At 40.2% G+C, this 23,612-nt stretch overlaps 1 protein-coding gene across 7 annotated transcripts in view; it reads left to right on the top strand.

Moving 5' to 3' along the window:
• Positions 1 to 23,612, top strand: part of Mtmr2 (myotubularin related protein 2) — a 60,418-nt gene that overhangs the window by 9,068 nt on the left and 27,738 nt on the right. The window contains exon 3 of one of the 7 annotated variants that reach the window (XM_076926060.1): positions 1,793 to 1,825. The exons of 4 other annotated variants lie outside the window; for them this stretch is intronic. The gene's annotated coding sequence lies outside the window, so the exon portion shown is untranslated. Of the gene's footprint in view, positions 1 to 1,792; positions 1,826 to 3,765; positions 3,922 to 22,768; positions 22,790 to 23,612 lie in introns of those variants that run through there. 2 more of the 7 variants (XM_076926061.1, XM_076926058.1) reach the window with 2 other exon arrangements.

Below are 23,612 nucleotides of genomic sequence, written 5' to 3'. Positions count from 1 at the left end.
TGTCGTTGGTTTTGTAACCACAGGGTCAAAGTTGCAAATAGATGATCTCCAAAATCAGACTTAGTCTGGGAATGTAGCTCAGCCTGCATTTGCTGTTCAACTTCCAGCATTATAACAGGACAAAGAAAGGAAAAGAGGGCTTTATTATGTGGTGTTAACTTCCCACCAAAGGAATTTACTTAAGTTTCATACATACTGAAAGATACATCAGAATGACAATATATTTGTACAATGATGTGAAATGTTTTGAAAACTAGAATGTCACAACTGTAATGTAGCTTATTACCTACAAAGTTGCCTTATTATTTAACTGTATATACTTGCCATTAGTTTTAGCTTAAATTCAGAATGAAGAATATAAATTCTGATCACTTGTTATTTCTTGTGCTCAGATTTTATTCAGTTGTTAAGTGTATGTTTTGTTACACAAGTAGCCTAAATTTCTCTTTCATTGTGTCAGAGTCTGTGGTGGTTAGTGTCATCTGCTTAAGGTTATAGAATCGCCTAGGAGATAGGCCTCTGGATATGCCTGTGGGGAATTATCTTGATTATATTATTCCATGTGGGAAGAAAACCTATCTTAATAGTGGTTGGGACCAGTCTCTGGGCAAGGGAGTCTTGACTACACAGAACAGAGAAAGCGAGCTGAGCAGCACTGGTGCGTTGGTCTCCACTTCTCGACTGTGGGTGCGAGTAACCAACTGTCTCAGGCCCCTACTGCTGTGACTTTCCCACCATGATGGACTTCACTCTTAAGTTGTAAGTTGAATAAACTATTTTCTCCTTAAGTTGCTCTAGCCATGTATTTTATCACAGCAACAGGAAAGGAAACTAGAGTAGAGTCTTAGTGATCAATCCAGATTATCACCTTCAGTGCATGAAATTCTCAAGGATACTGTATTGGAAGACTTCCTTCAGCAAATGTTCATGGAAGGAAATGATTAGCAAATAAATGGGCACTTATCTCTTCAGTGTAATCACAGTAGCTGATAAGCATGTAATTACGTGTTTTATAGCTGCAAAGCTGTTTTGCTTATGTAGTCTGAGGTTCTCAGGAGAGCCCTGATTTGAGAGATAGCAGACCCAAACATTTCCACTGTCCCTGCTAATAAAAAACGGAACGGGAATTTGGATTTTCACGTAAATGTTCTGCTGTCTTTACTCCCAATGTAAGTTATAGTGCAGAAGTGGTAAAAGTTTACAGGGTGCACATTTTGCTGATCAAAGGAAATTTCTGTTGTTGGAGAGTTGATAACAGCTCATCTTGTCCAGTCAGTTCAGTTAAGTCTAATTACAAAGTTTCTCACTTCATCTAGGTCTTCTCTTTCTCTTTATTTTAAATCCTTCCAGGGGAAGGGCAGGCATTCCTCAGTCTTGTCATAAAAATAGAGAAAAAAAAAAAACTGACAAAAGCAAGAAAGAATGATGTCATGGACAGTTATTTTGGCACCCAGCCAGTCTGCTATCTAGGGAACACTGTTGGGAAGTATAGATGCACACCATTGGCAGGTAGGAATCCCTGAGTGATAACTTAGGTATTTAACTTTTCCAGCTAGGAAGAGAATGGGGTTTGGTGTGAGCTTTCTTAGTGGCTTGCAGATAGGGAAAGAAACAAATGCAACCCAACTCCTCTTCTTCACCTTCACCTAAGACTTTAAAGTCTGTGTGGAAAGTGAGTTAGTTGGTAGGACAGTGACATGTACAGTAATAGTTGTGTTTGTCATGTTAAAATACTTGCGTAGTCTAAGGAATGGCATCAATTTATTTAATCATAATGAATTCACATTTGCAGGTAGCATGAGAAGATTACAAGAGTCGTGTAGCGGTGAGTTTAAACTAGTCCCCTTTATGCTCCCTGTGGGTCATGCTTCCAGCCACCTGTCCCGCAGCTCTTTTGATCCACGAACAAAAGACACATACACATTAGCTTATTTGTGAAATGCCTTAGCTACTCAAAGGCTGGGCAGTTCTAATCCTCCCATGGCTAGCATACTTTTCCCTCCGGTACTCCTGGCTTGTAAATCTACTTTTAATTTTGCAGTCTTGTTACCTTCTGTAAGGCCCACTGGTCTTTGCTGCCCAAGACGCTTCTGGGACTTTGTCTTTCCCTCTACAGTTCGGATGATCTTCCCTCTGCTACTCTAAATCTGATTGAGCTCCCCCTCCCCCTCTTCCCTCTTCCCCTTCCCTTCCCCCTCTCCCCACCCCCTCTGTCTGTGCACTCTCTTGCTCGAGCTCTCTCTGTCTCTCTGTCTATGTCTCTCTGTCTGTGTCTGTCTGTCTCTCTCTCTCTCTCTCTCTCTCTCTCTCTCTCTCTCTCTCTCTCTCTCTCGTCATGGTGATTCTGCGTCTCCTCCTCCCTCCTGCATCCTAGCCTAAGCAAATCTAAGGGTCCCACTCTGTCTCCCTTTGCCCAGCCATTGACCACTGGCATCTTTATTGATTGATCAAAACCAGTTGTGGACAAGGACCTTCAGTGATTGAACACACAGATTCCTGATTGAATTAAAGCATTAGAACCAATCTCCAACAGAGTCGTTAAGATGTGAAGAGAGTCTGAAGAGATGGCTCAGAGGTCAAGAGCACTTGTAGCTCTTGCATGACACTCGGTTCTCAGCTTTTCATAGCAGTGTACAGCCATCCATAACTGCAGTTTTAGGATGTCCAGCACCCTCTTCTGAGTTCTGTAGGCTCTAGGCATGCATGTGGTGCACATATAATCATGCTAGCACAACACTCCCACAAAATAGAGTCTTGGTGCTTATGTGTTTTTTGTGCTTGCTGCGATCAGAAAGCTGCCCAGGTCAAAGCTTTACTGACTAAGCTGACTACTCTGCCAGTAACCCAAGATAGAATCTGACAACGTTCAATCTAGAATATTTTTCTCAGTAAGGAAGAAGTTTTCCTTGTAGGCCACACTTGTGAGTCTACTTAAGTACTAATTTAAACTACTTGCTGAATACAGATGGGTAAATAAAATAGATTTTGAGGAGTTATTTTAGGACTGCTGTGGCTCCCACCTCATGTTGACATTCATTTTGATTACAGTGCATTGGTGTTTACCAGTTTTGGTAAACTTGTAAAAATGACCTTTGTAAAACCATTCTGTGGGAGAGAGTTTTGTAAGCTGTTATCAGTATAAATTGGTTCAGATCTATGTTGGAATTAACAGATCACGTGCACTGAATTGATCTGGAAGTAAAATTATACTCACAATTTAACTGTGTATCCTGGATGAACTGTTCTTGCGTCCGTGGCAATTTCCAAAGTGCCAATAAACACCAGCCAAGGTTAGCCGAGCTCAGATTCATCTTGTTCTCTGAGTGAAGACTCTCATCTCTGTCAGTTCCCTTGGTAAAACATTGTTTCTGACATCTTTCTTGTCCTTTAGTGGTTAAGTTTAAACACATGGAAGCTGGCACAGCATTTAAAAGTGACTAAACGTGTACTTAACTGTGTTCTGGTGAAGTTGTTTTCTGTTTTGGAGATAGATATTCTGACAGTAAGGTCTTTGTATTATGAAACACACTGTAGACCTTTTATTATTTTTTTAAGTAAATTTTTCAACAGAATGACTAACAAGCACAAGCACATACAGTGCTTAGGAAGAACACTGCAGTCCATTGTGTAAGTGTTGAGAGCAAAATTTGCATTCCTAGAAAAGCTTTCTTCCAATCAGAATTCAGAAGGCATTCTTTAATATTCATGGGCAGATGACGTTAATAACCAGAAAACAGTCTGAAAGTACCTCTTGTTTCATGGGATATTCAACAGAAATTGAATTGGCAGTGAGGAAAACTGTTTAAACAAAGCAGGTGGTTTAGATCTTACTGTAACAACTGTGGTCTGCTGAGCCTGGACATAGAAGAAACATGGCTGATCCTGCACCCTCTTGAGACTTGTTTACGAGGAGTGTGAAAAGTAGGTGATACATGTCTAACTTTCTGGGCTTTTGAGTTAAGCATGTGTAATGCTAGTTATGTTTCTTGTGTCAAATTTTCCCTTTTACAAGAAGTGTTTTATTGACTTTTGGAATACTAGGTTAGGAGGAATCAGGAGCATGAATATTGGAATCTGTTAATGCTTGGATTTTCTGTTTATTACTGTTGATTGCTGCTAAGTGACAATGTGACAAGAAAGTAGTGATGATTTTATTAACAGTCTTGCAAACCAATGTTTCAGAGACAATAATACTTTGCTGTTATTTTCATTAAAAAGTACTGGTGGTGGTAGACTTGATAGTCCCAGGTGTGAATCCCAAAATAGGCACTGACATTCACTTGTTTAGGAGGGGTTTTCTTAATTTGTAAGTTCGTATCCTAAACATTTCTCTGGAATATGCATGCCTGGGGGTCAGATGTTCCCAAGTAAAAGAAACTCCAGAAAAGTAGAAGGCTCTTTATCTTACCTTTTGATACTGTTTGGAAAAGGTCAGAGTAGTTCCTGTCTATCTGAGGATACCTGACTGCTATTAGGGTCACATTAGACTGCACTTTGCAGTAGTAGAGCTTTGAATAGGGCAACAAAGGAAAAAAAGGACATTGTAGTACAACAACAGAGATGAACAGATGTGTGGGAATGACTAAGAGTCAGATGATGGTTTCTGTTTGGTTCTTGTGGTGGATGAAGCTGAGCCACTGACAGAGTGGGGTATGACGTGAGATAGAGAGTGAGCACGCTCGCTGTTTTGTCCCTGCCTTCAGTGTAGATTTAAATTGTATTCTTTCAGAGGTATGTGTGAACATATGTACGCATTCTTCTCTGAGACCAGAAATTAGCATTTAAATAATACCAGATTTATTCCACTTTTTAAAAATGATGCTGAAAATTTAGACAAATGTATTTGTGATGGCCATTGAACACAGGGGTCTTGACTTTGACTAGGCCAGCACACAACCATTAAGTTACATCCTAGCTGTTTGTGAGTTGTTAATGGCCTTCTTAAGGGGTGGTAGTTAGGATTTAGTGCATTAGAGTATAATTGTAGTGCTGTTATAAGGGGTATTTCTCATAGGAAAAATTGTCTACATGAATAATATAAAGTGTAATTGATGTCCCAGACAGTTTTCCCGAGTGCTGGTTATATTCTGACCAGCGTTGCTGTAATGCTTCATTAATTTTTAAGATTTGTTCTGTTTATGCGTCCTGTCTTGACATAACATGCTTGACTCTCTGAAGAGAGACAGCAATGCTTTGGGGCATGGAGTATTGTGATTGTTTCTGTTGCAAAACACACTTGATTTTATGTTGTTTTGAATCTTACTAAGATCTGTATGCTATTGACTGCATTGGAAGTTGCTTGTTATGGCTTTGAACTTTGTCAGTATGTGTTTAATAAGTGTGTGTATATATGTTCATGAATGAGTTTTGTGTTGTGTTTATGTGTATGTATTTGTGTGTATGTGTGTATATTTATGTGTGTATGTTTGCACATGTGTGTGTGTTTATACATGTGTGTGCATTTCCATTGAGACCTGTAGAGTAATAGAAGAGGATTGTGATTTTAATTTTAGTTCTTGCCTCTACTTACTGGCTTGGACAAAAAGGCCCACAATAATTGGGAATGAATAGCAAATGGTGCTGCAGTTCTAGAACATTTGCATGGGGAAAGGTACAATATAATTAAACAGTGGTGCTGAGAGACAAGGCTAATATTTTTCCGATGTTTAAATTTGTATGGATGTGCATGTACTGGGTGCGGGGAGAGTTGAGGACTCTTTTCATTCTCAGGAACCGAAGAGTTATGGAAACCATGAAACCTAGTATAGCACAATGATTTCAGTATTTATAACTGGTTCTTGACTCTTCTCAGTCTTGTAAACCTGTGCTCCCAGCGCAGAGTCTCCCTCTGGCCGCATTATCTGACCATTGTAATCTGTTTTGTCTCTTAACTTTCGAATTCATTTTGAGGCAGGATTTCATCATTTACCTATAGGTGGGCTAGAACTTACCGTCCTCTTGCCTCTGCTTCCCAAGTTCTAGAATGACAGACCTGTCCACATCCTGCTAACTGCTTGATGTTTTGGTTGTGAACCTAGCCTTTAATGGCTGAGCCATCTTTCTAGTCTTAACTCTGTTTCTCTAAAGAGCAAATTGTTAAGAATTTCACCTAATTTAACTTTTCACTTTTGTATTTAACTCTGTTGTTGTAAACTAGGACTTCTAATGGTTAGAAGGTATCCTTTTCTAGCTTCCGTTAGCTAAAATAATAGTTGGCATAGTATTGTTTGAGATAATGTGCTAAACTGTTACATGTATTATTTTATTTCATCATTATGAGCATACATTAGTGCTCAGTAGGTATTAAGCAATTTGTCTAATACATTTAAATAAAATTAAACCTAGGAGTACTGTTATCATATAGTTAAGCCAGTGTTTATCATCTCTTCAGAAAATTATTACTCTTCTAAGGAGTATTTTTAGACACATTTCTCTCTGCCCTGTCCCTCATGTTCACATGATTGGATATGATTTGATCTACTATGTTTTTTTTTGTTTTAAAAATATTTTATATATACATATATACACACACACACACACACACATATAATTTTTTTTTTGTACTGCTTGTAATGCCAGCACTTGAGCAGTGGAAGTAGAAGGCTCAGGGATTCAAGGACAGCCTGAGCTACATGAGACTTTATGTCAGAAGACAAAATAACATTTAAAATTTTTGTTCTGTTTGGCTCTTTCTCAAAGGGCCATTTCATTCACACCTATGGGGCCTATATTCTCCCTTTGGGAATGCATGTTTTGGACTCTGGGGGTCCCATTCTACTTGTAGTCTATATACCAGTAAATATATAGTTTAACCCAGTAAATACTAAATGCTTTCTCTACTCCTTGGATCAGTACAGTGTTCTGGATTTGATATAGCTACTACCCAGCTTTAATCTCTCCATCATTTAGTGAACATACTTCACTAGTGAACTTGAATATATTCATAGTGAACTTGAATAGTTTTGTGAGAACCTCACCTTCAATGGAATCAACATTTTATATTCTTTCTGTATTCCCCATCTGTTTAGTCAGTTGTTTCTTCTGTGTATCTCATGTGTGTCATACCATGGTTTTTTTTTTTTTTTTTTGGTTGTCTATTAAGTGATGTAACTGCCTGATAAACCAAATTGATCTAGAATTACCAGCCTGAATCTTTCTTGATTACATTTAATCCATCCTTCTCTGTGTACTTGTAGGATTTCTTTTTAAAGTTAGTCTTAGAGCATTGATTTTAATAAGGTGCATAGTTGAATAGACACCTTCATCTCTGGTACCTGTTCCTTGGTAGCATACCTAATAGTGAACTCTGTGCATCCTTACAGTGTACTCACCCAGCATAGAGTCATGACTAAGTCAGCACTGAGTAAATGGATAAGTAACACATGCACAAATGCATGGTGTGTGGGCTCCAAACCCCTTGTCCTCCTAGTACATATGGCAGCACTCATGCCAAATCTGTTTGAAAAGTTCCAAGACCAACTCCATCAGTTTCACACATGATTCAGTTTTCTTCTTTCTTGTGTAGTTGGCAGAGTGCCTTTTTGATCAGCTTGTTGTCTTCCAAGTCAGTGCTAAATTCTGTTGATTCTGATCCCTGTGTGCCTATGGCCACTCCTATTTACATTTTATTGCTAGTTTGGTCTCTACCTCTGTCCTTAGGAGGTTCTTGTCTTAGTTTTTTTACTGCTGTGGTGAAACCACAATGACCAAAGTAACTTGGGGAGGGAAGGATTTATTTTTATTTGATTTACACTTTCATATCACTGGTTATCATTGAAGGGAGTCAGGACAGGCACTCAAACAGGGCAGGAACCTGAAGACAGGAACAGTCTGGGCCAAGAGATTGGCCAAGAGAATAAATGCTAGACAAAAAAACAAAAAAAAAAAACAAAAAACAAACAAACAAACAAACAAAATGGTTGGATTATATAGGAAAGATCAGTGGGTGGGGAGGGCAGCCCAGAGTATTGGGTATATAGATTGAACAGAGATGTTTTTAGCATAAGTGAGAAGTACTTTTAAATCTATCCTTAGAAGACAACCAAAAGACATGTAAAATCTTTTTTTTTTTTGGGGGGGGGGGGTTCAAGACGGTTTCGCTGTGTAGCCCTGGCTGTCCTGGAACTCACTCTGTAGACCAGGCTGGCCTCGAACTCAGAAATCTGTCTGTCTCTGCCTCCCAAGTGCTGGGATTAAAGGCATGCGCCACCACTGCCCGGCGAAATGTAAAATCTTGAACTTGTGACTATAATAATAGTAGTCAGTGCTTACCAGAGCTAGATTAATAGCTTATCAGAACTCCACTAATCAGTGTTAGAATTCTGAACTTTTGAGGTCTTAATGTAAGAGTAGCACAGAGAGGGAAAGAGAGCTTGCATTTACATACCTTACCACACTTTCTTGGACCTTTATAACTTGTATAAATTTTAAACATTTTTTTCCCATCCACCATTTACATGAGACACAGTGGTTGGTTACTGAGAATAGTCATTGCAAAATAAGTTTCTTTAAATAAAAAATAGTAAAAAGTTACATTGAAATCTGTCTTGTGAGTTATTTTCTTTAGAGACTGATAGCAAGGTAAACTGCTCTCCTGTGAGTCCTGAGGCCTGATTTTTACATGTGAAGAGAAGGTAGCTGTAGCCTTGGGAGAGAAGTTGGTACGCTTGATGCTTTTAAAGCTATAGTTAGCCCTCAATATCATTAGAGATCTGAGAAGAATAACTTATAGTAGGAGGTATAATATAAATAGCCTATGGTGTGCTTATAAAAAGATAAAGAATATGTTCTGTGGAGGTGTGTGGTGAGGTATGGGGAAGGGGATGTCTCAGTGGGCCCATGCTGAGGCATTCTTTTCCCCGAGGGACCAGCCACACCGGTATAGTATAGAATAGAGTTTATTCAGGGCATGGGGAGGGGAGTTAAGGGGGGAAGGGGGGGGGGAAGAGAAGAGAAGTAGAGGCAGGCCATGACCACATGGAGAGAGGGGGAAGGGAAGGGACAAGGGGACAGAAGGAGCAAGAGAGCAAAAACAAGAGGTCAAGAGAGGAGGGGGGCAAGTAGGTCCTTTTATAGTGGGCCAAGCCTACCTGGCTGTTGCCAGGTAACTGTGGGGGTGGAGTTTAGGCAGAATGCTAACAGCCTATGTATCAATTAAAATGACAGAAATTTCCCCATTACCTGGATGGTTATCCTAGGCTCCTGTGGTCTCCATGACTGGGGCAGTGGTGGTAGATCTTCAGCTGTCATATAGGACAGCATTTATCTTCAGCTGCCACACAGAGCAGTGGGCCTTTGGGACTGGGGATGGGATGGTATGGGATATGGAAATGCCAAGGGATATTGAGGGCTTAGATAGAGTTTGGAAATCTGGGTGGTGAATTCAGAGCCATTGTTCAACTGGAAGGAGGCAGGGATTCCAAAGCAGGGACTGATCTTGCTGAGGAGGAGGTTGTACTGTGTCTGAGCCCTTTTGTTGTTGTTGGGGATAGCCTTTACCCAACCTGTGAAGGTGTCAACCCAGACCAGGAGGTACCTAACACTTTGACTGTGAGCATGTGGGTAAAGTCAAGTTGTCAGTTGGTTCCAGGGAGAGGATCTCTGGCCTGGTGAGGAGGAAAAGGGGGGCTGCAGTAACTGAAGTTGGAATCTGCCATTTGACAGATTTTTTTTACAACAGGCAGTAGTAATATCCTGTAAGAAGTGCAAATCCTCAGGGATGGGCTGCAGGTGGGCTTGAACAAAGAGAGACAAGTTTGGCTACTGCATTGAAAGAGCTGGTGTAGATAGGGCAGAATTAGTTGAGTGGCAGGGGGTGATAGTGGGGATGTCCTATGGTGGGTGATATGGGACCAGGCCTCCAAGAGCTGTAGCTCTAGGCACTTTGTCGTCTTTGGCTTGGTTATTTCTCTTAGAAATAAATGATGAAATTTTAGTCTGATGGGACTGGCAGTCAGTTCCTATAGCTGTGGGGAGATGAGACGCTTTTAGTGTGGCCATAATTTGGTGTTAGTTCGTTATGGATCCTCCTTTTGTTATAAGTAGTCCAAACTCTTTCCAGATGGCAGCATGTGATAGGAGGATGTGAGTGGCTTATTTGGGGTCTGAGTAGACGGTTAGGGATTGTCCTTATACAAATTGGAATGCACAGGTGAAAGCTATTAGTTCAGCCTGTTGATTAGTGGTGTGGGCAGGGAGGGTCTGTGCCTCAACCACTGGTATTAAACATTACGACGTAGCCTGCATTTTGGGCTTCCTTATGTATGTGTACCAGGTATAGATGGCCTGAAGCAAATGTGCCCTCCTGTATGTATGAGGGATGGGGCAGTAGTTCCTCTAGGTTTTCAATGCAAGAATGAGATGGGAGTAGTCTGTGTTTGGTTGGGGAAGAAGATTTGAGATGTTGAGGGGTGGGCATAATTGAAGATGAAGTGTAGTGTCTTCTACTAGTGCCACCTGGAGAGAAAGAATCCACATGGGAGGTAGAGTTTGTAAGCCTTTATATGTTGTGGGACATCTTGTGAGAGATGATAGTAAGGTGACTAAAACTTACTTTCTTAGATTCACAAATGTGGAGCTCAGCAATTGCTAAAGTGAGTATGAAAGCCTCCCATCTCTGAGTGGTAATGTCTAATAATTTTGACAGATATACCATGGATGCAAAGGAAGGTCCCAGTTGGTGGCCTAGGATCTTAAGTGCATATCTCTCATTTTTGTTGTTACATAGAGGGAGAAGGGATGGGTTAGGTCTGAGAGTTACGATGCCAGGCCTAGATGAGGGCCTGTGGAGCTTCTGGTAAGGCTTGGTAATGGGTGAGAAGGGATTCATGTGAGGGTCTTAGAGTGGGCAGATGAGGAGGGGAAGGAGGGCATTCAGAAATGTAGGAAGCTAGCTATTCATAGGAATGATAATATCTCTTTTTTTGGTAGAGGGGACTGCATGGGACTGCATTAGGTGGTTTCTATCCAGGGTAATGGTTAGTCCCAAGTAGGTGACCTGAAGGGTGGACAGTTGGACGTTGGCAAGACTTTGTTAGCCCCGACTGGACAAGAAGTCTTTAGAAGAGCAGAGGTGTCAGTTTAGCTAATTTGTAGGGATGGGTTGCAGAGGAGAAGGTCATCTATATACTGTATAATTATAGATTTAGTATGAGAGAAAGATCACCGGCCAGAGCCTGACCAAATAGCTGTGGGCTATCCTGGAACCCCTGGGGTAGGGCAGTCCAGGTGCCATAGGAAAAGAGGGGAGTGTTAAGGTGAGTCCAGGTGACAGCAAGGATGTTTTGTCACTTGAGTGTCAAGGGGAATAAAAAAGAAAGCATCCTTGAGGTTCAGGAGTAAGAAATGGGAGGTTCCTGAGGGGATAGTGGGCAGGAGTGTGTTGTATAAGGGTTAGCTATGACAGGGTAGAGCGGGACCCCTGCATAATGGATGAACTGGAGATCTTGAATCAGGCTGTAGGCCCCATTGGGATTTTTAGTTGCAAGTATGGAGGTGATAAAGGGGTGAAATAGTTTGTAAATTAATTGATTGATGCTCATCCCCAGCTAGCTTATAAATGAATGAGACCCAGACTATGGTTTATTTGGTTTTGGCAATTACTGGGGGATAACCTCTAGTAAATTTTTCTAGTGGCTGGACTAGCTACTTCCCCAGCTGTGGACCCTAAATACTTCCTGTTTGAATCTTTTTATTTCTGCTCTAGCAGTCCTGGAGGTTCATCACTTCTAATGGAGACCTCCTGTTCTCCTTGTCGTCTTCTCCTCTGTTTTCTCTCCCTCTCCCTTTCCCTCCCCCTCTTACCTCCTTCTCCTCCTCCCCATCCCCTCCCCTTCCCAAGCAAATGTTGTGTTGGAACCAGTAGGGTGGATGGCTAGGAGGAGGAAAAAGGTTTCTGGCAGGCTTGGGGTCAGGCAGATGTGGGGTTCAAAGGAAATAGAGGCTCCCACTTTATCTAGAAGATATTTTCCGAATAAGGGAATGGGACAGGTTGGCACCACCAGCAAAGAGTGGGTAAGAGGCACACCCCTGAAAATGCAGTTGAGAGGTGAGGTCTGGTGAGGTTGGCAGGGCTGGTCCCCTGCCTGACAATAGGGAAATGAGGAGAGGTGGGTCCCCAAAACTTCATCAGGCAAAGTAAGTGGCCCTGGTGTCCAGGAGGAAGGAGATGGGTCACCATAATGTCTACCCAGAGCTCTCCGTTAGAGATGACAGTGGTCAGGCCAAGGGAGCCCTGACCCCTTCTTCAGTTGTTAATGACTATGCCCAAAAGGTGGGCTGGAGAGTGATCTGAGTCTGATGTCCTTGTGCTATGAGGGATATGGGGCAAGTCAACAGCCCAATGTTGACTCTTAAGGCACTTGGATATGGCCAGGGTAGCTTGTGGAGGTTAGGGAAGGCCAGGGGCCCAGTGACCTTCCTGATCACATTTGAAATAGGGACCTAGTGGTCCTAGAGCCTTAGGCGCCAAGGGAGCCTGGGAAGTAGCCGAAGCTGGTTGAATGGCCTTGGTCAGCATTTGTTGTTTTTGTTTCTGGGCTTTTTCATCTCTCCCACTAGCACTGAGATGTCTACCTGTGGAGTTATGAATCCTGTCTGTAAGCACTTAAGCTTGGCCCTAATATTGGGGCAACTCTGGGAAAAGAAATAGGTCGTCATAAGGAGTTGTTGGTCCTCTGGGTTTTCAGGATCTAGATTGGTATACTGTAAGCAGGCCTTTGTGAGGCATTCTAGAAATTGAGATGGGTTTTCCTGTTTGTCCTGGATGACCTATTGGAGACTGGCCAGGAGGCAAGCTGTAAACTGATCTCTAGCTTGAATCCTCCCCACCCCCCGGGGTATTGTAGTCCTATTGGGGGTCCACGTCAGACTGGCTCATTGGGAAGTTGGTTGTTACTTAGAATCATATATATGTTGTAGAAGGTGAGACATAGGATTTGGTAATAAATTGGAATTCATTAATGAAGGTAGATGAATTAGAGGTTTAAGACCCTAGGTTTTGTTTTGTTTGTTTTTTAAATTTTTTTTTCTATTTAAGAGAATTCACTTAATGAAAAGGGGACATGTACCTTGACCAGGCCATCCACCCCAGCAACCTCCTGCAAAGTGAAAAGTGACGTGGAGTTAAGCGAATAGGGAGAGACAGAGGGTGTCCCATTGAGGAGCAGGAGTGAGTAGTGGGGGTAGGGGTGTGTGGCTGATGGTGGGGTGAAAGTAGGTGCCAGAATGGCATGGTTAGAGTAGCCTGTTGTTGGGGGAGCCAGAAGAGAAACAGTTGTAAGTAAGACTAGCAGGGAGGCAGGGGGCTCTCAAGAATAATGGAAGCTTCCTCTTATTCAGACTTCTTAGCTAGAAGAAGCTGAGTAGGAACAGGAACAGAAAGAACCTAGAGAAGGCTTGGAGCAAAGATAAGAGAAAGCTTATACATAGGGAATCTCTGTCCGTTTCCCAGATCACTGGAAGTGTCTATAGAGGTTCCTAATAATGTCCAGATCTAGGGTGCTGCTGGGCAGCCATTTTGGTTGTTTTTCTAAGAAGTATTGAGATATATTCCACTGCAAAGGCAGATAAGTTTAGAGGCCTTTAAGTTGGGTGCTAGGTGAAGTGGTCGGAAGTTCTCCAGAAGGCATGCCAAGGGGAAACCTGGAGGTATGATTGAAGATGCAGTTCTCTTGAGTGAGGTAGAGGGCAAGGTTCAAGGCCTGAAAAGTCCAAGGTGTCCCAAGGACCCAGGGAGGACTGAATAAAGATGGCACAAGCTGATCAGTGGATTGTCACCTCACAGTTCAAGGGCCAGGGCTAAAGGCTCGAGGAGACATGTAGGCGGGTACCAGGACTTTCAAATGAAAAACAAAAAAAAAAAAAAGGAGAGCTCAAAAGTGAAGTCTCTTACCCAAGGGCAATGGTCAGAGGTGGGTATCTGAAGAGCTTCAGTACTTGTCTTAAAGACCATGGCTGCAGGGAAGCATTTACACTGACTGGAGGGAAAACTTGCTATTTGCCAGTGTTGGATTGGGTGCCCAGCGTTAGGTAAGCCAGAAAGTGAGTCTTCTGCAGGAGGATTGGGAACAAGGGATAGGGTCCTGGTGTGACTACATGATTGGGAAGTACACAGGCCACCAGGATATCCTACTGAGACCTGGCACCAGTGTTAAGATTTAGTGGCTGAGTAACTTGGGTGTAGGCTAAGGCATGCTGCAAAGATGGTGTGCCATGCAACAGATCTCATGAAGAGGTTTATTGGGGGAGTGGGGCAATATGCAGAGGCTCTCTCTGAGCAAGGGTAGAAGGGGAGAGAGAGTGAGAAGAGAGGCACTGGCTTTTAATAAGGGGTATAGCACACATGCATAGGGATAATATTCACCTAATGGCAGCAGTCGAATTGTGTCATGTCTTGGCAGCTGATGATGATGTGGCCTGCTGTTGCTAGGTTACTGAAGGTGGGCTTAGGAGTGGGGCTTTCCAACAGCCTCTAAGGGGTTTGATTTCACTCTTCCAGTTCTTTGATCCTTATTATTTTACTCATGGATTTATCCAACAAGGACTTTGCAAGTATCCTATCTATGCTAGCTGCATCTGAGATTCTAGGGACAAGTTGGATAGGAAGGGGAAATGAGAGAGGCAAGGGAGAGCAGTGGATAAGGAAAAATGGAAGGGTTGAAGGACTGGTGTATTAGGCTGAAGACTAGCCGAAAGGCAAGTAAGAAAGCAAGGTTATTGGAAATGAAGAACATCTATGGTGAGAAATTGAGACCCTCAGGTGAAAGATTATAGAAGCAGAATTGCTCCAGAACTGATAATGTTCACGTTGATGAAGCAGAAATGTGGATAAGGAATGTATCTTGTTGGACAGTAAAATTGCCACAATTTTAGACAGCAATTCTGGAAGAGAAAGAAATAGGAATGAGCCAGGCGACCAGAAAAAGCCCTTTGTGAGTACGGTATGGTTAATTAACAAAGAAGGATTCTAGCCAGTTGTATAAAAGGCCACTTATATCAGAAGTCTATATGTGAAGACAGAAAATATACTACTGTAGAAACATAAGAACTGAGCTAGAAAAATGCTGGTTGTATTTATTAGATGTGGAAAAATTGAAAAAGCTGCCCTAATTCAAAGGGGTTCAGGAAGGTAGATTTCTGGGAGATATCAACTGAGGCAGAGTGGGAGTTTGGAGAATTCTGCTGCAGATGCCAGGGGAATATTCTTTGTGCAGTAAAAATCACAGCATAAATGTTTGAGGAGAGTTGAGTAACATAGTAACAAGCACATGTAACTGAGACTTGAGGAGAAGTAGAAGAGGGCGAGGATAGCAGGAGTAACGGATGTGGGGGTTGGCTAAAGAACTGTGTGTACCTAGGAAATGTGCGTGCGTGGACCAAATGCACACCTAGCAGGCTGCATCATTTGCCCTGAGATCTAAGGCCTTGCCAGTTACAAGGTTCTTACTGTCTGGCAGCCAGTAATGTAAAGAGGAGGGGACCATGCAGCTCAGACTCTGGAGTATCATGAGGAAAGTGACCAAGTGCAGTTACAGACTGTGGAAACCTAAGATGGAGAGTTCCATTCCAGCTGGAAGGCCTAGTTTTTACTGAGGCTGATAGGAAAGTTAGTCAACGGGCTGGGCTAAACAAATAGCCTGTGTGGGATGGCATGAGGTTGAGCTTTTGGAACAATAGGCAAAACAGATCTTGACATGAAGGTGAGTAATGGAGAAATGGGAGGAGGGGACAGTAGATATTAGATGTATTGTAATAGTAGCCATAGCAACCAGAACATCCATCACACACGGTTATGTGAGAAGAAAAAAGGGGGTCCTGAAACAGCTGTGGTTCTGTGCTGTGGCCCCTTAGGCTGAGAAGCTCACCAAGGGCAGCATTTGATACGGACCTCAGCTTTCGGCAGTCCTGCCAGTGTGTGTGTGTGTGTGTGTGTGTGTGTGTGTGTGTGTGTGTGCGTGTGACATAATCACAGGGACATTGCTGTGACACATCCACACCCTGGTGCTCTCTGGTTTCATCATTTGTCTAAAAAGAGAACTTAAAGGCTGGCCAGAACATTCTTGCTTAAAAGCCCAGACTTTTGAATCAAACTCAGACTGTTAGTTTCTCTTATTTATTTTTTCACTTTCCCTTTAACACATGTATATGTGTATCTACCTATCATCTATCTATTGATCTAAAATTTAAGACCCACTATCTATACTTTTACAGTAAAAATATAAATGGATATAACTACATCCCCTTTTCATCCATTTAAATGAAATAACAGGTGTTTTGTTTGCTTATGCAATGATGCTGTTTATTTATTACTTGGTTGTTGTTATAGACAGGACCTTTAAAGTTTATTTTAAGCTAACATACTTAAGAATTATTATCACAGACCTAAGATAAGACTTCAAGAAAATATGATGAAACAAATTTAGGCTTTTGTGTAAGGAAAAATACATATTTTTTAAAATCTGGGGACAGTGGTTCACACCTGCAATCCCAGCATTTGGGAGGCTGAAGGCAGGAAGATTAGGAGTTGGATGCCAGCTACATAATGAGGCTTTACTTAAAAGGTGGAGGGGAGTGTGTGTGTGTGTGTCTGTGTATGTGTGTTAATAACCCGTGTCTGTATATATATATTAAATCTGCATTTAAAGTTTTAATAAATTACCTTTATTTTCTTTGAATATTTTACAATGATTTAGATTTTGTAGAAAAAATGATATAAGAGTATAATTTTTTAATCTTTTAGAGACTTAAAATGTGGGGGACTGAATACATATTTGACTTCAGTATTTAAAAATATGTAATGTGATCAAATATCAAAAGTTGTATAAGAGTTAAAGAAAGAAGGTAACTTGAGTTGATGACTTATAGAGTAGAAACAGATAATAGCAGGCTCACTGAGAGTGTGGAGTCAGCTGTGATTGGAAGCCCCAAGATGCAAAGGCACCTGTCTGCACACCCAGTTTTGCTGAATCCTGTCTAGTTTCTTGGGTGTTCTGTGTACTTTGTTGCTATATCTTTGTAGTAAATTTTTTATTCATGAAAATTTATTGTATAACTCCTTGTTTTTAAATGTTCAGTTTTTAAAAAAAAATTTATAATAGTTGTATCATTAATGTAAAATATTATACAGTCCATTGTATGTTACAGGTTCTCTCTACCTTCAAAAATTCTAAAGCTATCCTTCATGTCTTTGCTGAAGTAAAGACTCCTCAAATATCATGTGAATAAATTGATTAAAAGAATATTAACTGAACAAAATTTTAGTATTGCACTAGCCATCCTTCATATCATACTCTGAACTGAATGTTAGACCTTTATAAGAAGGTTGTCATTCATGCTTTGTGGTCCTAAAGCATGCTCACAGATCATCATGTGAAGCACAAACTGTATTTACCATTTTAGTTTGTTTACTAAACCAACAGGTTTATATCAATGGTGACACAACTTTTCAGTAAACACTATATGGCAGTATTCTTGCCAAAACAATTCTTGGCCTTCTATATTTTTGGCCAAAAGCAATATTGTTGGCCAAAATCTACCACTCACTAATGTGGACTATTAACCCACCCACTAATGAGAGACTGAAAAGAAAAGGTCATAAATATTAGAGCAAATTAAAAGTGGCATTTTTTTCTCTAATCCAGCTAGCTCAAAGATAATTGAAACAGAGACTACTAGATATATTTATTAACAAGCTTTGGGGCACCATAATTAAGCAGGTATTAATCTATTCCAATCCTCTAAGTTAATCTACTGACTTCCCAGCCAAAGTTCCTGACACTTCCATTTTAGTATTGATCTGTCTTTCTCTGCTCTATGTGTTTTCATCATGGCTTCTGATCCCTCACCTTGTGGTGAATCTTCTCTCTCCCTCCACCCTTCCCCCGGCTGGGATCAGAAGTCTAGCCTGTTATCCTCCCTGCCCAGTCATTGGCTGATTAACATTTTTTTCACCAATCAGAGGTAATTGGGGAGCAACGCTTGTATAACACTGAAACAGGAGATTCTTAGGATAAGCATTACAATGCCATTTCTAGATTGCAGCCAGATATAGGGCCATAGAAATCAACATTTGAATCATACAAGGGTAAGCTTCACAATGACATCATGCCAACATTTTCCCCTTTAGTCTAATAAAAGACTTTTTATAAAAATTGTCAGGTAAGATTTATATTCATGATATCCAGTCCACATGTATTTGGCATCCTTGAGATTGTATTCTACTATCTATCCTATTTTAGTGAGTTTAGAGTTTTGTACATAAATCAATTTTGATTATAATTTGTATTATCAACCTAAAACATCTTCTTAGACTTAACTTTAAGTAAAAAATCCTAACAAGTTACACTTAATTGTGAGATTATAACTATCTAGTCTTCAACCTCATCAGATACCTGAGAAAGGAATAAATATTACCAGAATATTCAGGAAATGCAGAGCAAGCAGCTTCCAAAACTGTACAAATGACAGAGAAAATTGACTGTCTGGATAGTCCCCCAAGATTTCTCTGGGCAGAGCATCCATCTTCATCCTTCCAGCCCAGGTGTCTGACAGACTTTCTATGGAGCAGGAATTATGAAGGACTGCTTACCTTGTCTTGACAAAGCTCAGCAGTCAACTTTCCTGTATTTTGTTTGTCCATTTTGTGCAGTTGAAGTAAGGACATTTTTTCCCCCAGTGGCTAGCTTGCCACTTTTGGATAAACTTTATTATGGAGGTTCTTCAATGTGCATCATCATCTTTGAAGTAGAATGGAGTTGCTGCCAGGAGCAGACCTGTCTCATTTTCATAAAAGCTTTTTAATGATTAAACATCTTTAAATGCCATATTCTTTGGATATCTGAGTGTTTTGAAGACTGTCTATCTATAGTACATCTGAATAGGCAAACATTGCTTGTTTTTAGCTATTTACGCTCTGTTCAACTTAGGAAGCATATTTGTATAATTAACTAAACTAATATCCAACATGACTACAAGTTTGATTTATTAACTTGCATTTGTTAAAACATCGTAAACAGTTTGTAATAGCAGTTTTCTTTTTCTTTTCTCTTTTTTTTTGTTTTGTTTTGTTTTTTGGTTTTTTTTGTTTTTCAAGACAGGGTTTCTCTGTGTAGCTCTGGCTGTCCTGGAACTTACTCTGTAGACCAGGCTGGCCTCGAACTCAGAAATCCGCCTGCCTCTGCCTCCCAAGTGCTGGGATTAAAGACGTGCGCCACCACTGCCCGGCTGTAATAGCAGTTTTCAGGGACTAGAATTTTACATTGCATTTTAAATGCATTGCATAAATATAATACCTTAGTATATGGTAGCAAACAAAATATGATCCTAAGTTTGTATCAATGTAGAAAAGCTCTATATCAGTGTAACCAAATATAACTGTAGTTTGTATCAGTGTACAAAGATCTATACCAATAGAGGATATTGTCGTGTTGACATTCTTTGATATAAAAGTAGGTTCAACAATCCACCCCTTTGTCTTATTATTCCTATATTTCCCATTTTCTTTCATCTCTTCTTTCCCCTTTCCTCCCTAACACTGGATAGGAGAGAAAGAAGGATAGAGGGAAGAAAAAGAAAAAAAAATCCCTGAATCTAACTTTCTTTATTTTGTTTTTTCCCTAAGACTGTTAACAACTTGTATCTCCAACTCCTTTAAATGGTTACAAACATTCATCTTCTATTTAACAACCAAAAAAATCCATCCCACCTTTTGGGAATGAAAGTATCATTCTCTTAAAATTGTTTTCTGGTGATTTGGGGCATTGTTTTCATTTTGATATCACTTCTAAAAAAAACATTTGCTGTCCAGTTCTGTATGTTGAGAAAGTTCAGGGTTTAACTGGAACAGTCTGTAATGTTGGACGATCTAACCAGCAATATAGAAGTTGCCTTGGATGCAGATTTTTGAGGAAACATTATTGAAGCAGTCTGAGATAGGATGAAGTAGGATGCTGGAATATATATATGTCTCAGCATCCTTCTAGCATCCTCGAGGTGAATCTTTTCAGGGCTGCTATTTTGGTAATTTATCTCTGTGAACACAAACTTTGACAGGTAATACACATTTCTGCATTAAAATATGTATGGAATGTGCAGTGTGTACAATTCAGCCAAAGATAATTCTTTGCTCTCTGTTTGAGCAGGTAAGGCATCTGTGTTTCTTTATAAGTTAGTTTTGACTGTATAATCAAGGATGGCATGTAATAAGTCATGAGGATTCTGTAGCCAACAAGATTTATTGGCTATGCATACCTGAAGTCCTGTCTGGAGACATTTTCATGTCTCAGCCAATCTCAGAACTGTTCCCATGCAGAGGGATCAGTAATACAAGTTACTTGCTTTGTTGATCTTTCTGACTTCCTTCTTTCTGTCTGCAGCCAAGATCTTCAGAAGTCCCCCCCTGTCAAATCTGATTTTTATCATTTTGAAAGGAATCCACAGCTTTTCTTTTCCTGTAGAAACAAACACAAACAAACCCCCTTCCCCAGTATAACACATTTCCTGCCTTCCCTTCCCGTAATATGAACAGGCTGATTTACTTCATCAGTTTTTTTTTCCATAATCCAGTGTCTCTCATCAGCTGTTATTTTTTTGTTCACTCACATTCAAAAAATTTTAATTTATATATCTATCTCTGGGTAGTCTTGTTACTCCTTTTTGTTAGGCATCTCTTTTAAAGTATAATTGGCTCTCTCCCAGCTGCTTGTCCTGTTGGATTGTGTGGTTTACCTGTGATAACGCTTTATAATATGTAAACAGTTGTTTCATTTTACTAGAGACATATACTGGAGCATTGTCAGTCCTTGTATAGGCACTCCCGTAATTGCCACAACTTCTAATAAATGTGTAATCACTGAATCAAGTTTTTCAGAACTTAAAGCAGTTGCCCATTGAAATCCTGAATATGTGCCTATGATATGGTGTACATATTTTAATTTTCCAAACTCTGCAAAAAGAAACACATCCATTTGCCAAATTCCTTGGGTACTTTTTTGGTTACTCCCTTAGGTAATAAGAGTTTTGTTATATAAACAAGTAGGACATTTCCTTATAATTTCCTTGGCTTATTGTCCAGTTGATAGGAAAATCCTTTTTAAACATGGTATTTCTGATGAAATTTTGAAGCTTCTAGCAACTACTAATAATTGATCAATTTCATTATTGCTTTGTGCTGGAGGCCCTGGTAGACCCATATGTGATCTGATATGTGTTGTGTTATATACAATGGATGATTTCTATTTCTTATAACTTGTAGTTGAATAAATAGTGAAGTTAATTCGGAATCATCCTGAGTAAGTTCAGCAGTTTCTGTATGCAAAACAACTCTTTCTGCATATTGTGAGTCAGTTACTATATTAAGAGATGTCACTTCTTTATCCAACCAGCAGACAGGAACAACGCAACTCGGAGTTCTTCTCAATGCAGTTTATTCAGGATCCTTAACCATTCTCTCTTTCTCAAAACCCCTCTCTCCTCTCTCTCTCTGGAAGCCCCTCTCTCCTCTCTCTCTGGAAGCCCTTCTGTCCTCTCTTTCTAGAAGCTCTTCTGTCCTCTCCTCCCTCTGGTTGCCCTTCTGTTCCAATCCCTTAACGGCCGTCCTTTTTATACCCCTGCCTGTCCCAATCAGCACCTGCCACATGGGCATGCCTCATTGGTGCACCTCAAACAGCCCGATCCTGTGTGGCAGGGAGTCTGCACAGTAGTTCTGCAGTTGTGGCTCAGTTAGGGGAAAATGTGCGGTGCGCAAACCACCAAGAAGCGGTGCTCGAGCGCACCCGCTCCTCACAAAAGAGATTCTGTAAAATCTATTAATACTGTAAGAACTCATATTACTCTGATTGTTGAACTGAATCAAGGTCTCTGGGACACTTTACTTATTTTTTTTCTGACCTATAGCCTGCGTTTCCTGATACTTGCATCAGTATAAAATATAGGGGCTCTAGAAATTGGAATCCCTTTATTATATGAAGAAGGGACCAATTAGTTCTTTATATATACTTAAGTCGCTTGCATTTTTGGGTATTTGTTGTTAATTTCTCCCCCCAAAATTACTGCAGGCTCTTTGCCAGCATTCATTTTCTGCCCATAACGAGACAATCTCAACATTAGTAAAAGGTGCCACAATCTCAGCTGTATCTATTCCAGCTAATTGACCAAGTCTCATTTTTTCCTTTCAGAATCAATTCAGAAACCTTTTCTATATAGTTTTTAAATTTTTGTTCTGTTTGTGTGCTAAATATATACATTTTAAGATATAATCTCTCTGCATAAAAATTCTCATGGGAGAATGAGTAGAAAGTAAAATTACTAAGATACAGGACATCTTTGGATCAAGATGATCTATATGTTCATCTTCTAATTTCTTATCAGAGCCAATTCTTTTTCAGCTTCAGCTGATAATTTTTTTGGACTATTTAGCTTTTATCGCCTTGTAAGGTTGTTAGCTCTTGAGTAGTTAATCCATTTGTAGACATGAGCCAATTAATGTCTCCCAACAATTTTTGAAAATCATTAAGGGTTCTTAGTTGGTCTCTTCTGATTTGTACCTTCTGTGGTCAGATCTTTTATAGACTTACTTTTACATCCTTGGAAATTAATAGAATCTCTTTGTATTCTTTTTAGGAGCAATTTGTAATCCCCAGCAAGGCAAAATTTTCTTTATTTCATTAAACATTTTTCCAAAGGTATTTTTATCTGAACCAGCCAGTAAGATATCATGCATATGGTAATTATGGATTGAGGAAACTACTTATCAATTATCTCTAATGGCTATTGCACCAACTATTGTTATAAGGTAGGACTATTTAACATTTCTTGTGACAAGGCTCTCCAATGGTACCTTTTGGTTGGCATAGAGTGGTTAAATGTGGGCACTGTGAAGGGATATCTTTATCTTCTTGTTCTTGTGAAGGAATTGTGAAAAAGCAATCTTTTAAATCAATCTCTATAATAGGCTATTCCTTGGGTAACAAGGAAGGCCATAAGATTCCAAGCTGGAATGATTTTACTAATTGCTTTTAGATCCATCCACTTTCTCCATTTGACTGCTTTCTTTCTAGTGACAAATACAGCAGAGTTCCAAGAGCTGGTGGACTCTTCTGTGTGTTGACCCTCCAGTTGCTCTCAGACTACTTGTTCCAATGCCTGTAATTTCTTTTTTGTCATAGGCCTTTGCTCTATCCAAACTGGTTGGTCAGTCAACCATCTTAGTAGGAAGGCCATTGGTGTTTTTTCAACAGTGGCTTCCCCAAATAAAGTTGGAGAGTTAGCCTCTGCTATGTCTGCTTTATGGATAATTTGGGCAGTCTCAGACTCTTCTTGGTAACATTTTATAATGCATTAATCAGGAATATTTTTTATTTTATGGTTTGTCTCTCAAGTTGGATGAATGTTAATCTGTGTTTCCCATTGCTATAACAGATCTCTTCCCCAAAAATTCATGGCTGTGTCAGCCACAAATGGCCTTAATTTGCTGAGCCTTCTCACCAGCCCCTCTCCGTGGATGTCCTTTAGATGAATAAATAAATGAATGCATGGATGAATGGATAAGAGGAAGTAGTTCTTCCATATTATGTTTTTGGGTACTGGAAGAGTATATTCAGACTTGAGTAGAAAGC

The sequence above is a fragment of the Arvicanthis niloticus genome, chromosome 27, assembly GCF_011762505.2.
Source record: "Arvicanthis niloticus isolate mArvNil1 chromosome 27, mArvNil1.pat.X, whole genome shotgun sequence".
Classification (NCBI taxonomy): domain Eukaryota; kingdom Metazoa; phylum Chordata; class Mammalia; order Rodentia; family Muridae; genus Arvicanthis; species Arvicanthis niloticus.
The sequence above is the reverse complement of the archived record's forward strand: the minus strand, read 5'-3'. Positions and strand labels throughout refer to the sequence as shown.